This window comes from Panthera leo, chromosome D1, assembly GCF_018350215.1.
Source record: "Panthera leo isolate Ple1 chromosome D1, P.leo_Ple1_pat1.1, whole genome shotgun sequence".
NCBI classification, from domain to species: Eukaryota; Metazoa; Chordata; class Mammalia; order Carnivora; family Felidae; genus Panthera; species Panthera leo.
Genome location: NC_056688.1, coordinates 77,512,007 through 77,527,500, shown reverse-complemented (window position 1 = coordinate 77,527,500; position 15,494 = coordinate 77,512,007).

The following is a 15,494-nucleotide window of genomic DNA, read 5'->3' as shown; positions in this document are numbered from 1 at the left end:
CACTCCAATATAATATAAACATTTTTTTTTTTTACCATGAGATCATCCAACTGAAAATTGTTTTTTTGCCCAAATAATATATTTCTGGAGGGATCTTCTCTCTTTGATATGATAGCAACAAAAACAATGGCTATGTTTATTGGACAGAAACTACATGCTCAAAAAATCCCAGTGAAGAAGGTAATATTATCTTCATTTTACAGCTGAAGAAAGGAAGGTTTAGAGAGGCTAAATGATGTACTTAATGTCAGACAGTAAGTGGTAGAGTAGTTTACATGATTCTAAAACCTGGCTTTTAATCGTTATGCCAGCTGAATCAAATACTTTATTAATTACAGTCAAGAAATTTTTACCCGAGTAGATTGGGAGTGTACCTAAGATAAGGGAAAGGGAGAGAATTATAGGGCAAGTATGGAAGGGACAATTATAAAAACAAAAGCTATACCAGCATGGCTGAGCTGCTTACTTGCACATGTAAGGGTGGGAGTGAGGGGTGCAAAGTTGTAGACATGTGTAGGTTGAGGAACACTGTTCTCTGGCAGCTGGGCAGAATCTAGGAGGCAGTGGGCAGTCAGGGTTGGGCAGGACTGCAGGAGGCAAGAGGTAGGAGGCCTTTACAAACCATTAATTCCTCCTTCACAGTTTGTTTAATCTGTAGTAGCTACATTCAGCTGAGTTGTAGTGTCTTCTCCCCTTTTTGCCTTGTTTATTTCTTTAGCTGTGTACTATAATTTTTTTTTTTATTTGGAAGTGGGTACTTACATCATTTAAGTGAGGGAAGGATGTGGATTTTGAGCAATCACCTTGGTTTTACAATGCCACCACAAATTGCACTCTCAGTGCAGAAGGGTCCAGAAAATTTTGCCAAGTTCCTCAAGGTACATGCAGTATAGGTACAACCTTTTCCATAGAGCATAAACCTTTAGATGTGGTTTCATTTGAGTCCTTGGATGGGAAATAAATTTTCAGTGAGGTGAATGAAATGTCACTTGAGGTTGGGAAAGGACTACTTTAATATTTTTGAGTCAGCTATACTTAAATCACCCTGTCCAGTAAAGGCAGATTTCCAGTTCGTTGCTTGTTGGTGGATTCAGACTGGCTGCTCTGACCCTCTGAAGTTTTCTGTGCACGTGTGTTTAGGGAATGCAAATAGATTTTCTTGAGAATTTACAGAAAAATTGCACAAGTGTCTGTAAGCATACTTGTGGTAGAAAGACATGCGAAAAACAAAAAATACTGTACAATAAAAAAACTACAAAATTTTACAAAAACTACAGTTCTACAAGTTCTGAAGAATAATAGAGTCGGAAAATATCTTGGATAAATTCTCATCCGTCCCCTTAATTTCACACAAGGGGAACATGAAAGTTGTGTTTTTCCTCTGATAAACAACTTCGCATTCATAGCCCTTTTAATAATGCAAATGTATTTCCACACAATGTACCATCTGGACATGGCATTGAAGTTGTAATTACAAAAACCACCAAAACAAAACAAACTTTGAGCTAAAAAGGACCTAGACCACACCAAGACTAAACTCCTAAGTTCTAAATTAAGAAAGAGAACACTGTTAAAATGGTGGCCTCTCTAAGCCAAGAACATAAATGATTTATCCTGTTTTTCTATTAGTAATTCTGACGTTTGCTAGATGTAAGACTTGCACTATCATCAGTGACCCTCACTTCATTCCTTTACAAAATTGGGATAAAAATTTTTCAAGGTGGTTGTGAGGAAAATGAATGAAAAGTAGTTTCAAAATGTGATGTACTACATATTCACAAAAGTAAAATTGAGTACACTGATACTAATATGTAAAAAACAGGGGCGTCTGGGTGGCTCAGTCGGTGAAGCCTCCGACTTCGGCTCAGGTCGTGATCTCACAGTTTGTGAGTTCGAGCCCTGTGTCGGGGCTGTGTGCTGACAGCTCAGAGCCGGGAGCCTGCTTCAAGTTCTGTGTCGTGTCTCTCCCTCCCCCGCTCACGCTCTGTCTCTCTCTAGCTCTCAAAAATAAATAAACTTAAAAAAATTTTTTAAATAAAAAATAAAATAAAAGCAATATGAATATTATTGTTTTTATGATTTCACTGAGCAGTGAGATCATGACCTGAGCCAAAACCAAGAGTCAGATGCTTGCCTGACTGAGCCACCCAGGCCCCCTGATTTCATTCATATGCAAAATTTAAGAAACAAATCAGATGAACATATAGGAAGCAGTGTTGCGGGGGAGGGGGGTTTGGGGGCTGGGAGGGGAGGGTTGGGGAGAGGGAAACAAACCACAAGAGACTCTTAACAATAGAGAACAAGGTGAGGGTTGATGGAGGGAGGTTGTTGGGGACTAGATGGGTGATGGACATTAAGGAGGGCACTTGTGATAAGCACTGGGTATTGAATGTAAGTGATAAATCACTGAATTCTACTCCTGAAAACAGTATTACACTGTATGTTACTAATTAAAATTTAAATAAAAAAAAAAAGATGGGGCACCTGGGTGGCTCAGTTGGTTAAGCGTCCAACATCGTCTCAGGTCATGATCTCACAGTTTGTGAGTTCAAGCCCCGCGTCCAGCTCTGTGCTGACGGCTCAGAGCCTGGAGCCTGCTTCAGATTCTGTGTCTCCCTCTCTGTGTCTGCCCCTCCCCCACCTCAAAATAAATAAAAACATTAAAAAAATTAAATTAAAAAAAAAGACAGAGAAATACTTTCTCCCTATCCCACCCCAAGGAAAAAGTGAGCCTCAGGACCTCTTGTCCCGAGGCAAGGTCCAATTCTGGATGCTCCTTCCGATGAGCAAGCAGTATTGGTAAATCTAAGTTTTGTGTTGTCAAAGTAGTAGTATTTAGTTTAATATGCTTAGGAAGGCCCACTGACATGAGATACCTGCATTCTGAATTTACACTAAATGCATTGATAGTTTATTAAGATTCTTACAATTGAATTTTTCTACTTATTCTGGCTTATGCCCACAAGGCACACTGAGCTAAATAGTAGTCTCTGCATTCTGAAGGGACCAAGAGAACCAGATTCCAGTGCTAAGTCTGTGATTTACTCCCATAAGGCCCCCTTCTAGGCCCAGAATTCTCCTTTGTAAGAGTAGCGGGTGGGCTGGTTGTTAGGTTCCGCTGCAGTCAGTTCTGGTGATCGGGGATCACTTTATTCTCCACACTGTCATGTTTTTCAAATATTCACCACAAGCTGCCGGGGGGCCGACTACTCAAGACTAAAAACATAATAAAATGGTATTTAGAAATTACCTTGGGTATCAAGTCTGATTGAAAAGGGAGAAGGAGGGGCACCTGGGTGGCGCAGGCGGTTAAGCGTCCGACTTCAGCCAGGTCACCATCTCACGGTCCGTGAGTTCGAGCCCCGCGTCGGGCTCTGGGCTGATGGCTCGGAGCCTGGAGCCTGTTTCCGATTCTGTGTCTCCCTCTCTCTCTGTCCCTCCCCCGTTCATGCTCTGTCTCTCTCTGTCCCAAAAATAAAATAAACGTTGGAAAAAAAAAAAAAAAAAGAAAAGGGAGAAGGAAATCCCACAGAACTGACTCCTGGAGCATTTGTTAATTTGGTGGCCTCTGCTGCTTTCTCGATTGAAATTTCAATGATGGAGAAGGCAGTGAGGAAAAGAAGCCTGGGAGGTGAGTGAGGACCCAGGCTGGTGGGCTGCAGCAGCTGTGGGTTTGCACAAGTGCTGTCTGAGCCAAAGGAAAACACTACCTTCTCAGCTGTCACCTGGACACAGCAGGGCTCCTCTGGAGCACTGTGGGTAGCCAAACGGTAAGAAGCAGAAGACCCGCTTCAATATTATGAATAATAAACATGGCAGTTTTGACAGCATCGAGCCCTTAACTATATATGCCAGGGCCAAGGACTTCTGCCACACGATCTCATTCCATTTGTACAGCCCTGTAAAGTAAATATTTTTGGTCACTCTATTTTAAAGACAGGGAAGCTGAGACTCCACAAGTATTAACAGTTTTTCCAGGATGACCCAGCTAAGTGTTTTTGTAATGGAAAAAGAGGTTAATGACTATTATTTTGGGAGAGTTTAAAAACAAATGGACATCCTGTCCCTTCTTTATCACTCCTCCATTTTCCTGAAAATCCTTTCAACATTTGGAAATGAAATCAGATGATGAACTATATCCAAGCAACAATTAAGGTGGGGGAAAAGTCTCATAAGGGTAGCAATTTGAGAAGGTTTGTGTGAAAGTGGAAGGGAACAGACTTCTTTTTTTATAATTTATTTTTTTTGAAGTATAATTATCATACAGTATGATATGTTTCAGGTGTGCAATATAGTGATTCAACAATTCTACACATTACTCAATGCTCATCACAATAAGTGCACTCTTAACCTCCTGTATCTGTTTCAAACATCTCCCCCATCTCCCCTCTGGCAACCACCAGTTTATTCTCTGTATTTAAAAGTCTGAGTTTTTTTGTTTGTTTATTTGCTTGTTTGTCTCTTTTCTCCTTTGTTCATTTGTTTTGTTTCTTAAATTCCACATATGAATGAAATTACATGGTATCTGTCTTTCTCTAACTTATTTGACTTACTATTATACCCTTCAGGTCCATCCATGTTGTTGTAAGTGGCAAGAATTGATTCTTTTTTATGGCTGAGTAATATTCCGTTATATATATTGGAATATATATACATATACTGTTCATTACCCATTCATCTATTGATGGATACTTGGGTTGCTTCCATATCTTGGCTATTATAAATAATGCTGCAATAAACATGAGTGTGTATCTCTTTTTGAATTAGTGTCTTTGTTTTCTTTGGGGAAATACCTGGTAGTGGAATTCCTGTATCATATGGTAGTTCTAGTTTTAATTTTTGAGGTAACTCCATACTATTTTCGATTATGGGTGCACCGATTTGCATTCCCACCAACAATGTACTAGTGCCTTTTTCTCCATATCTTAGCCAACACTTAGGAACAGACTTCTTGATGTAGGGGCAAGAGAAGTGTCACAGCTTTTTAAATGTGTGGGTTTTTTTTTAAATGTTTATTATGGGACACCTGGGTGGCTCAGTCTGTTAAGTATTCAAATCTTGGTTTCAGCTCAGGTCATGATCTCATGGTTCTTGAGTTCAAGCCCCACATTGGGTTCTGTGCTGACAGCATGGAGCCTGCTTGGGATACTTTCTCTCCTTTTCTTTCTGCCCCTCCCCTGCTTGTTCTCTCTCTCTCTCTCTCTCTCTCTCTCTCTCTCTCTCAATGAATAAATAAGATTTAAAAAAAAGAAATTTCATGAACTTATACATACCAGTCAACATGATTAAATACTAAACAAAAAACATTAAAAAATGTTTATTTGAAAAAATAACAATTTAAATTAAAAATAGCAAAACATTTATACAATTCTGTATCTTCTTTTTCTTGGTCAAAGCCCTCACATCAGTCCCAGTAGTTAGATAATGGCTCTCTTCTATTTCAACAAGTTACCCTACTGTGTGGGAAGGTTTTGATTATTCAGTCATCCTAATACTTGAGGAAAGAGGAATGAGCCATAAATGCTCTAAAGAGACAAAGTTGGCTCTCTGACTCAGTGGATTTGAGGCAGAATTTTCACTCACCGACCACTATCTCCCTTTTACTACTTTCATTTCACCTTGATTAAAGGGATTGAAATAATTTCAGTTTTCACCAAGTCCCAGTTAAAAAGAGAAATTCATGGATGAGAGTGGGTGGAAAGGCTGACCGGTGTTACAACCTAAGTCTTTAAGTATACACCTTAGGCTAAACTTTTCCAAAATAGATCCCAGGGAACACTGGCTCACAAGTTGCTCTCCAAATTAAAGGTTCTGTGGTCAAATTCATTCGAGGAATGTTGCATTCTCGGCCAATGTCAAGAGAGGCTACTAGCATCGGGGCCAGACAATTCTTTGTTGTGTGGGACTGCCTCAAGTACCGCAGCTATTTAGCATCCATGCTGCCTGGCTTTTAAATTCAAGTACAGGTCCTCAACCGCCATGATATCAAAATACCCTAATATGTTTCTAAACAACCCTGGGGCATGGTTTCAAATCTCATGGAGAAAAAAATGCAGCTATCACCTTATGCAAATTCATAGATCATATTACATACTGGCAGGTTAAAGACTCTGAGAAGAGTTCCTTTTAAAAAATATTTTTTGGGGCGCCTGGGTGGCTCAGTTGGTTAAGCATCTGACTTTGGCTCCAGGTTCACGAGCTCAGGGTTAGAGAGCTCGAGCCCCGCTTGGGGCTCTGCACTGACACGACGGAGCCTGCCTGGGATTCTGGCTCCCTCTCTCTCTGCCCCTCCCCACTCGTTCTCTCAACAAGAAATAAACATTTAAAATATTTTTAATATATAAAATATTATATATATTTTTTAATTTTAATGTGTTAAATATCCTAAGTAAAAACAGAACTTCAAAATCTACCCTACTCTTCTCTACCTTCTTTGTTTTTTGTTAGAGCACCAAGTGAGATCCATAGAATGCTCTTTGGAAAATACTGCTTTAAGAAGAAAGACCAGGAAGGGAGTATCAGAATGCAAAAAAATACTAATGAGTATCTACTATCTGGCATCCACCATTCACCATATAAGTCAGATGATACAGCCTACTTGGCCCTGGGGACTTTGGGAATTTTTGTTTTAGACATGATTACCAATCACGATCTTTTTAGACTTGACGATCTGTTTCTCCATGAGACTGGCAGGGTATGAGGCTAACTGGCTTCGATCAATGAGTCATTTTATTTGATGCTGATAGTAATTCATTATACACTTTGAACTGTTCAGGTTTCATTTTACTAACATTTCATCACAAAACAACAGAGATCCTTATGAAAGATGCCCGTGAAAAGGAAAATAAAAGTGATAAGTCTCCATATTCACTTTGAGTTTGGGCTACGTATAATTTTCATACACACACTGTAGACCTTTTGACTCACCTGTGTTGTCAGTTAAAAATATTAAACTAAGTAAGCCTATGTGCACGGATGTCTAATTATGTAGGAGTCAAAGGAAACAAAAAAGGCATTTTCTTGTATCCCAAAGCTTGTATTTTGCCATTGGGAGAAAGCAGCCCAGAAGTTGGGCAGTGGCAGAGATGTGATTTTGACTCAGAAATCCTGATTCCCTACCTCCAAACCCCCAGGCAATTATCTTCATACTGCCACTCCATTTTGTTGTGTCTTAATAAAAGAACTACTGAGATATGGGAAAAGAGGTCTTTGGAATGAGAGGTAGATGAAGGAAAGAAACTGAACTTGGGTGGGAGAGGCTCACAATAGGAAGTCCTTGCAAAACTGTTATTTAACTGTTCCAGTGCAAATAATATGTATATATGACCAAACAGTTCATTTCATGCCAAATATATAAGCCAAGTAAACTTAACCACTACTTTGGTGATCCGTCAGCAGCTGGAATCTCTATATCAAGGAGCAATGAGTCCAAATGGCAGGTTCAGTTTCTTGGGGGCATATAATTATAATGGACCAAATATGGCTTTGATTTTCATCCAAATCCAATGTAAAAGCAGATTTGGGTTTCCAGACTTCCAGCCTGTCTTGGGCAGGTCTTAGTAAGATTATGTGGTCGTTTTTAAAAGATCTCAAACTTTCCTTTTATCCCTTCCTTAGTCACAGTGTATCTTTTTTCCTGCTATTTGACTAATAAAGTTTTCTGGATACCATTTTCTCTATTCTGTCTCGCTGCAGCTATAGAAATTGATTCTGACATGAAAGAGTAGTAACTCTAAATTGTATTCTTTTGATAATTTTTCTCTGTTAAGAGAACTCTCTAGATGTACGATTCTCGTGTTTAAACTCTAAGTGATAAGAGAAGTTAAGCCTGAATTATAGTTTTCATAGCATACTTTTCCCCAGGCATATTAGTTCCTTTTATGTCAAAATAATAACAACATTTATTGGAAAGGGGTTGAGGTATGAGGATGTGGAAGAATCAATGGTAGTTTTTTCAAGAAAGTGGTTCTGTCAAGGGAAATTCCAAGACTCAAATAACTGGTGAAATTTGGAAATAGAACAATAACAAGTGAAAAGGATCAAGTATAGAAAAACTAATTACTCATGCTACTGATGATAAGTGGAGACTAGCAGTAGGTCAGTGTAAGTAAGGTCATAGGGAATATGGTAACTTTAGCAAACTCTAGTGGGCATGTTATTTACCATAACCATGGGGCAATATTGGCTCACTGTTGGCAGCCTTTCAAAGGAACCTATAAATCTAGATTTTAAATATTGACAACCAGTTTACAATAACATTATGTGGATGAACATGTCAAATAAAATGAGCTGAGTCTCACTGGTTCTTGGCTTAAATAAACAGTTCTATCTTCATGTCTCTCTGCCCTTCTGAACTAGAATCGTCCAGTATCAGGCACCATTCTGATGATTTTCCTCTCTCTGGAGTTGATTTTTATTGGACAGTTATCATCAGTGTTTTATTGGCTTCTAACAGTTAAAGAGCCAGCAGGGGGAACCCACAGACTGTACGACTTAAAACAGAAGGAATAGGTTTTTTTAAACGTATACATGGAAAAAAGTTAATACAATTTTGGGGACCAGCAACCAGCGCCTCGCTGTCTGGCCACCAGTTTGAGTTGTATCTTATATACTAACCCTTGCTTTTACCTGTCTAATAAAATATTATGTTAATCATCATCTGTATAACTGGAAACATGGAATGCAAAGTTTTTTGGGGAACATTGGTTAGCATATGGAATGTGGCTTAAATGCTGATAGCAAGACTCGTTCCTTTATCTGGATTTGTCTGAGTACTGGCTCAGTTGAATGAGTGAGTAATGTGTCCTGCCATATTCATGTGGACACAAAATGAACATAAATCAACCGGTATTTTATTAGTGAGACCTCACAATGAGTGAAGCAATGTATTATGCACTATGGAGTAACATAATTTTATAATATAGAGTTGCTGCCCGTAAGGAATGTTAGGAACGTTTAGAAGAGTTAGGCTAATTCTAAAAGCTAAAAGACACACACACTCACACATAGAAATGGTTACATTGGTATGGTCCATCTTGTGAGAACGTTTAAATAGGGTACCTGCAGGCAAGCAGTTTTAACTTTTATCTTGTAATGGCATATGTAGAAAATGATAATACTTGTAGGCAGACTGGGGAAACTTAACAAGTACGGTTGTATAAAAGAGGAACAGCTCTGGCTTTCCCAGGCCACATCTGGCATGAAGAGTGGGAAGCAGCACCTGGGCAGAACTTTCACCCACCTGTAACGTGGCAGAGTGCTACAGCATACTGGCTTGAGACACTCTATTCTAGGTCAGGAAAGAGGTAGGGGGTGAACACAGTGGCACCTTAGGGACTGTTTTCCCTTTCCCTTTTTGGTTTTTCCTAACGTTGATTTAGTTATTTCTCATGAGCATTGGTCAAAAATAAATTAAACCCTTTGTAATTTTTTTCTTTACTTTGAAAATGTAGGATGAAAGCAAAGATTGGGTCTTCTAGAACCAATGTTCTAAGAATGAGGCATCTTATCTCTAGAAAAGATGAAATCTTCCCAAGTGTTTATCCTATAGCAAGAGCTGGTTTGACCTTGTTTGGCTCACATGCTTTTTTTTTTTTTTTTAATGTTTTATTTTATTTTTGAGAGAGAGAGAGAGAGAGAGAGAGAGAGCATGAGCGAGGCAGAGAGAGAGGGAGACACAGAATCCAAAGCAGGGTCCAGACTCTGAACTGTCAGCACAGAGCCCAATGAGAGGCTCGGACTCACAAGCCTTGAGGTCATGACCTGAGCTGAAGTCGGACGCTTAACCGATGGCTCACACACTTTTGGTTAGACTGTTGTTTTGGAGGAAGAGACAAGTCAGCAATCAGGGAAAAAGAGAGAGAATAAGGCCATTGTTGACTTTATTATTATTTCTAAATGAAAATCTAATGAATACCCCTTCCATGCCATCAACCTCCATATTTGTGATTGGTCCTCTTTTTAAAAAATGGGCTGCTACTGTTTTGGAATAGAATAATGTGGAGTGATAATCAAGTCTAATGATAGAGTTATTAGCAAACTGAGAGGGGCCCAGAAACTTTCATCTTTACGCACAACAGCATTAAATGACCACATTCGTGCGCAGTAGCTTCACTTCATTCCTTTTCTTCATAGTTAACCAAGTTAGATTAGTTAAATATGCTTTCACACTTTGGACCCAGACACAACCCCTTATAAACAAAATTAGAGTAGAAAGGTGAAGAATATCTCTTTCCCTTAATTTGGGAAACAAAAATGTAGAATTTGGGGCAAGTTTCATGTTCAGCACAAGCTGCCAAGAATTCTGATCATGACTTAGTTGGAATTTAGAAAGATGAGATTAAAAAAAAAAAAATAAGACACAAGTAAAAGGATGAGATAAAGCCTCTTAGGACAAGGATAAGGTTAGGATGCTAGTTTTTCTTCATCATCCCCTTGCTTTACACTCCCCTTTTAACTACTTCTGTGACTATTCTGTTGTATTGAGAAGAGTACTGTATTAGCTGGGAGATACTTGAAAATGTGTTGTAACTTCAAAAAGATTTTTTTAGAAGTTTATTTATTTTGAGAGAGAGAGAGCAGAGGAGGGGCAGAGAGAATGGGAGAGAGAGAATTTCAGGCAGGCTCTGTGCTGTCCCTGATGCAGGGCTCGAACTCACTAACTGTGAGATCATGATCTGAGCTGAAACCAAGAATTGGATGCTTAATGAACTGAGCCACCCAGGCACCCCTTTGTAACTTTTAAAATTATAAAATCTTTAATAATGGTTTCAGTCTAAGGCTAGCCCCAAGAAGATACTGTTTAATTCCTAAAGCATGGGAAATACTATAAGATCAATGTAATTTTCCAATATCCTCCCAAGCCAATGGTGGCTGCCAGTTTTTAGAATACCTCCAGGACTCTAGTGCCCATGGTCTCAGAGCCTCATTTTTGTAACAAAGAAACTCCAGAGCAGTTTTCTACGCTGTTTCAAATTTTATTAGAGCCAACTCTTTCCCAGTGACCTGGCAACCACACTCCCTATGTGGTCAGGATATTTTCATTCCAGAAGAAGTCTTCACGTCTTTAATTCTCTCCCTTGGTCTGTTCATGTCAGCTGCCTTTAATCTCCTCCCTTGAAGAATTATTACTTGTTTTTCTTAGGTCATCAGTCAGAACAGATTTTATAACTCCTGAATCAAAGGAGAAAGCAGTCATCACAGGAGTGTTTGAAAAAAAACAAAACAAAACAAAACAAATATAAGTACTGATTTCAAATAAATCAGAAAGAAGTCAGTAAAATCTTTCCTGGGTGAGTTGAAGTCTATCTGGGATCATTGAGTCAGCAGAAAGGGCAGAAGGTAAGTGAATCTCAACTCAGCCTCTCTACCAACCCATGTAATAAAAAAAAAAAAAAAAAAGTTATAGTCCCTGTCTCTCTAATTTGACACAATAATACTCGTGTGATAAAGATGTGACAAAGACAAAAAAAATGAGTGATTACAAGATTGAATGAGCAAATATAGGTCAAGAATCTAGCATATTATTTTGTGCTTAGAAGACACTTGGTTATTTTCACCCTCTCCTTTTGACCCACAAATTTAACAGACAAATCCGTTGTGAGGGAAATACAAGATTCTTTAGATTTACTGAATGTGGCAGAGCAGTTGGTGGAGGGTGGGGAAGAGATGTATTTTTCAAGTGCTTTTTGCACTTCTTCCACTGCATCTTCAATAAGGTCTTTTCAAAATCATAGGAAGATGTTAGGGAATGTTATGTTCACCTTATCATAGTCAGTTGATGAAATCAGACTTAAAATAATTAAATGACTTTTCCAAGGTCACACAGTTAATTATTGACCAAACTGGGAATAGAATCCAAGGCTCCTACTTAATAAACCAAAGGTTATTCATTTAATTTACATTTCTTAACAATTTGTATACCAAATTCTCAATTCCTTGTTATGCTTTTAAAATCTTTTGCCAAAGGAAAGGAAATGATGGTAAACTAGTCTCCATTATACACAAAAAATTCAGCTTTGATAACCTTGGCCCTTTGAGGACCTGTGTTTGTTTTGTTTTTGTTTTTGTTTTTTCCATCTGAAATGTCATTGCAGCCTGGAATGCAAATCTGAGCACTAACTTTTGTGTTGATGGTGAGGATGACTCATCAGTACCATTGTCTGTAGAACATATTCTGGGAAAGTGAAATCGTGAAGGACCACAACCTTTAGTGCTTTGTCTTCTCAACTAAAATTAACAACGGTGGAAAATTCCAAACAACCTTTCCATCAAATGTCCCATCATAGGAAAGTTTCAAAAACTCATTTAGGGAATCATCATACATTGCGTTTGCCTTTCAGTGCCTCCCAAGGAAAGAAGAAAAACTAGCCTTTGTTAAGATTATGAAACACGGCAAAAAATCAAAATTATTATGCGTGTTCTTAGAGGACAGAACCAGACTTAATGAATTAAAATGGCCAAGAGGAAGATTTTGCCTTATGATAAAGTATGAATCATCTTGTGGGCTCTCTAACTATAAGAATGGTAATATTTACCAATTTCTGCTCCCAGTGTACCTGAGCTTATCTCTGTCTTGGAACTTTCATTCCATATTGTCTTTTAACTTTACTGTACCTGTAGTACAGACTACAAGCTACTTGAAGTTAGAGACTATATCAGGGCACCTGGGTGGCTCAGTCGGTTGAGCGTCCAACTTCAGCTCAGGTCATGATCTCACGATTCATGAGTTTGAACCCCGCATCATGCTCTGTGCTGACAGCTCAGAGCCTGGAGCCTGCTTCTGATTCTGTATCTCCCTCTCTCTCTGTGCCTCCCCCACTCTCACTCTGCCTGTCTCTCAAAAATAAATAAACATTTAAAAAATTAGAAAAAAAAGAAGTTATGGGCTATATCTTGTTTATTATTACATCCACAGACCTAACATAGAACTTGTCACAGGCTAGCATTTAGTACGTATTGTGGAAAGAAGGAAGGAAAGAAACAAGAAAGGAAGATGAGAGAGAGGAATTGCACCAGTTTTCAAAAAACAGAATGAAGTACTTTGCAACAAAGTTTTACAACCCTGGTTTAATAACCATTTACTAGAGCTGTTGTAGAGTCAAACTGAAAATTCTCTGGGCGATCAAATCTGCCAGGTGCTGTAATCACACACTGTATTTGAAAAAGCTATATATGTCTTTTAGGATTTCAATTATTTAGAAATTCCCATTCAAAATGTGGTATTTGCTTGTCTCCTAAATTGTAAAGCTGCTATTTAATTGTCATAATATAGCTGATGAAAGGCTTTGTGTTGGATTCAGACGCATCTTTGAACAAACATGGCACTTGAATTCTGAAACAGAAATGCTGCATTAGACGTGTAGTTTTGTGACTACAGGAATAAGACGTAAGTTATTCTTGCTACCAATAAAAGAGAACACTGAATTGGTAGAACTACTTTTAATTATGTTAAATTGAAGCAAAGCTTGATCCTGACAGTCTGTAATTATATCTACATTATATCTGCCATAGAAGACTTTTAGGGAAAAAGAATATTCCCTAATTTGTAACAGCCATTTTAGTGTGTGTCTTAAACTCACTTCAAGCTAACTCATTTCAAAGTAATGCTAGATTTCATATGAGAGCTTCTTTGTCACAAACATAAAAATAAAGGGGATAATAAAGGATTATGACATTATGATGTGTGTCAGAGTAGGAAAGAGTAAGAGTGTCTCACAGGTGATCCCAGGGCAATGTCATTTGTGTGTGGTTTCCTCCTTCAATATGCTGTATCTATTCTGGCTTTGCCTAGAGTGACTCAGGCCAGTTTGTGAGTAGAATATTTTTGTTACACCTCATCAGGAGATTCGAAACCAACTACATGATTCATGCTTGACAGTATCTCTGGGAAAGATGAGCAGACACAGTAATTCATTTGGTGCCATTCTACTCAACAATCCATTGATAAGTGGCCTTGTCATTCCAACTTCTTTGATTTAATGCATGAATCATGATGGTCTCAACTTTACCAAAGCTAACTCTTATAGTTATTTGATTCAGACTCAAGATTTTTCTGAAAAGGAAGGAAGGAAGGAAGGAAGGAAGGAAGCAAGTGGGAGGGAGGGAGGGAAGAAGGAAAGAGAGAGAGGGAGGGAGAGCAGAAGAAAAAGGGAAGGGCAAGTTAAAATGAAGAGAGGAGAGAAGAGAAAGAACAAAGTAAAAGCAGAGGGAGAAGAGGACAGGCTAAAGAAAAAAGAAAAGAAATCAATAAAAGGAAAGAAAAAAAAGGAAGAATAAAGTTTCTTTATTTTTTAATTCAGCAAACAAGAATACCACAACAAAAATACAATGGTTAAAATGAATAAATTATATGGTGGATGTTGTGCGGTTCTGGGTTAGGATGCTTCTGGCTGCATATTCAATTAAAATGCATAAAACCATAAGACACACATATTTCCTCATATAGCAATAAACCTAGAGTGGTGGTTCTCAACCAAGGGCAGTACTGGGAACAGATTTGGCAGCCAGGAAATACTTATCAATGTCCAGAGACATTTTTGCTTGTTACCACTGGGGACGGATGCTACTAGCCTCTAGTGAGTAGAGGCCAAGAATGTTACTGAGCATCCTATAATCCTACAACATACAGATCAGGCCCCCACAACAAGAAATCATCCAGTCCCAAATGTCCATAGTGATATAATTGAGTAATCCCAGCCTAAAGGTGGTAAGGTTCCAGAGTTGGTAAATTCAGTGGCTGCATGACATCATCAAAGATGCAGTTTCTTTCTGTCATCTTTCTGTCCTCCTGGCCTGGCCTGTAAAGTTAACCAACCTAATGTCAAGATAGCTGCCACAGCTCCAGGTGTGACTTCCAGATGACACTATCTCACAGGGACAATAGGGAGTGTTTTCCTTGGCTCAGACTTTCCAAACTTCCCTACCGCTATCAGCCCATTATGATTCATCACTTGGTCTTGAAACAGGCTGCAGTTTCTCTAAAACACACGGCTGCCTGATACTTGAGTAAAATCAGTTTCTTTTAACAAGAAAGAAAGAAAACAGTGGTTGTTGGATAGGAAAACAACTTTGTTTTCCTTGAGTTCTGACACTCTGGTGCTCTAATATGCACCCCAGGGATAGTCTAAACTGTGGGAGGATACTTTGGTCCTTTTGACAGGGCACTCTCTCCCCTAATGAGGGTTTGAGGGATATAGGCAAAGTATATCTTTCCTGACTTTTATTTGTCTATGCTTTCATCACTGCTTAATGCCCTTGTACTTGACATTGTTTCTTTAACTATGCTAATACCTTAAATGGAGTTACACTCTTGCCCTGTCATCACGGCAGCTATTCTTGTATTTTCCTTTCTATATAGATGTTGTATACCAGTGTTCCTAACTGCATAGTTATATTAGTTTCAACTCTCAGCAAGCAATATTATCTTCCATTTATACAAAGAGTACACTTCACCCTTATCATTTCTTCTTCATGTATTGCCTACAGCATGATAG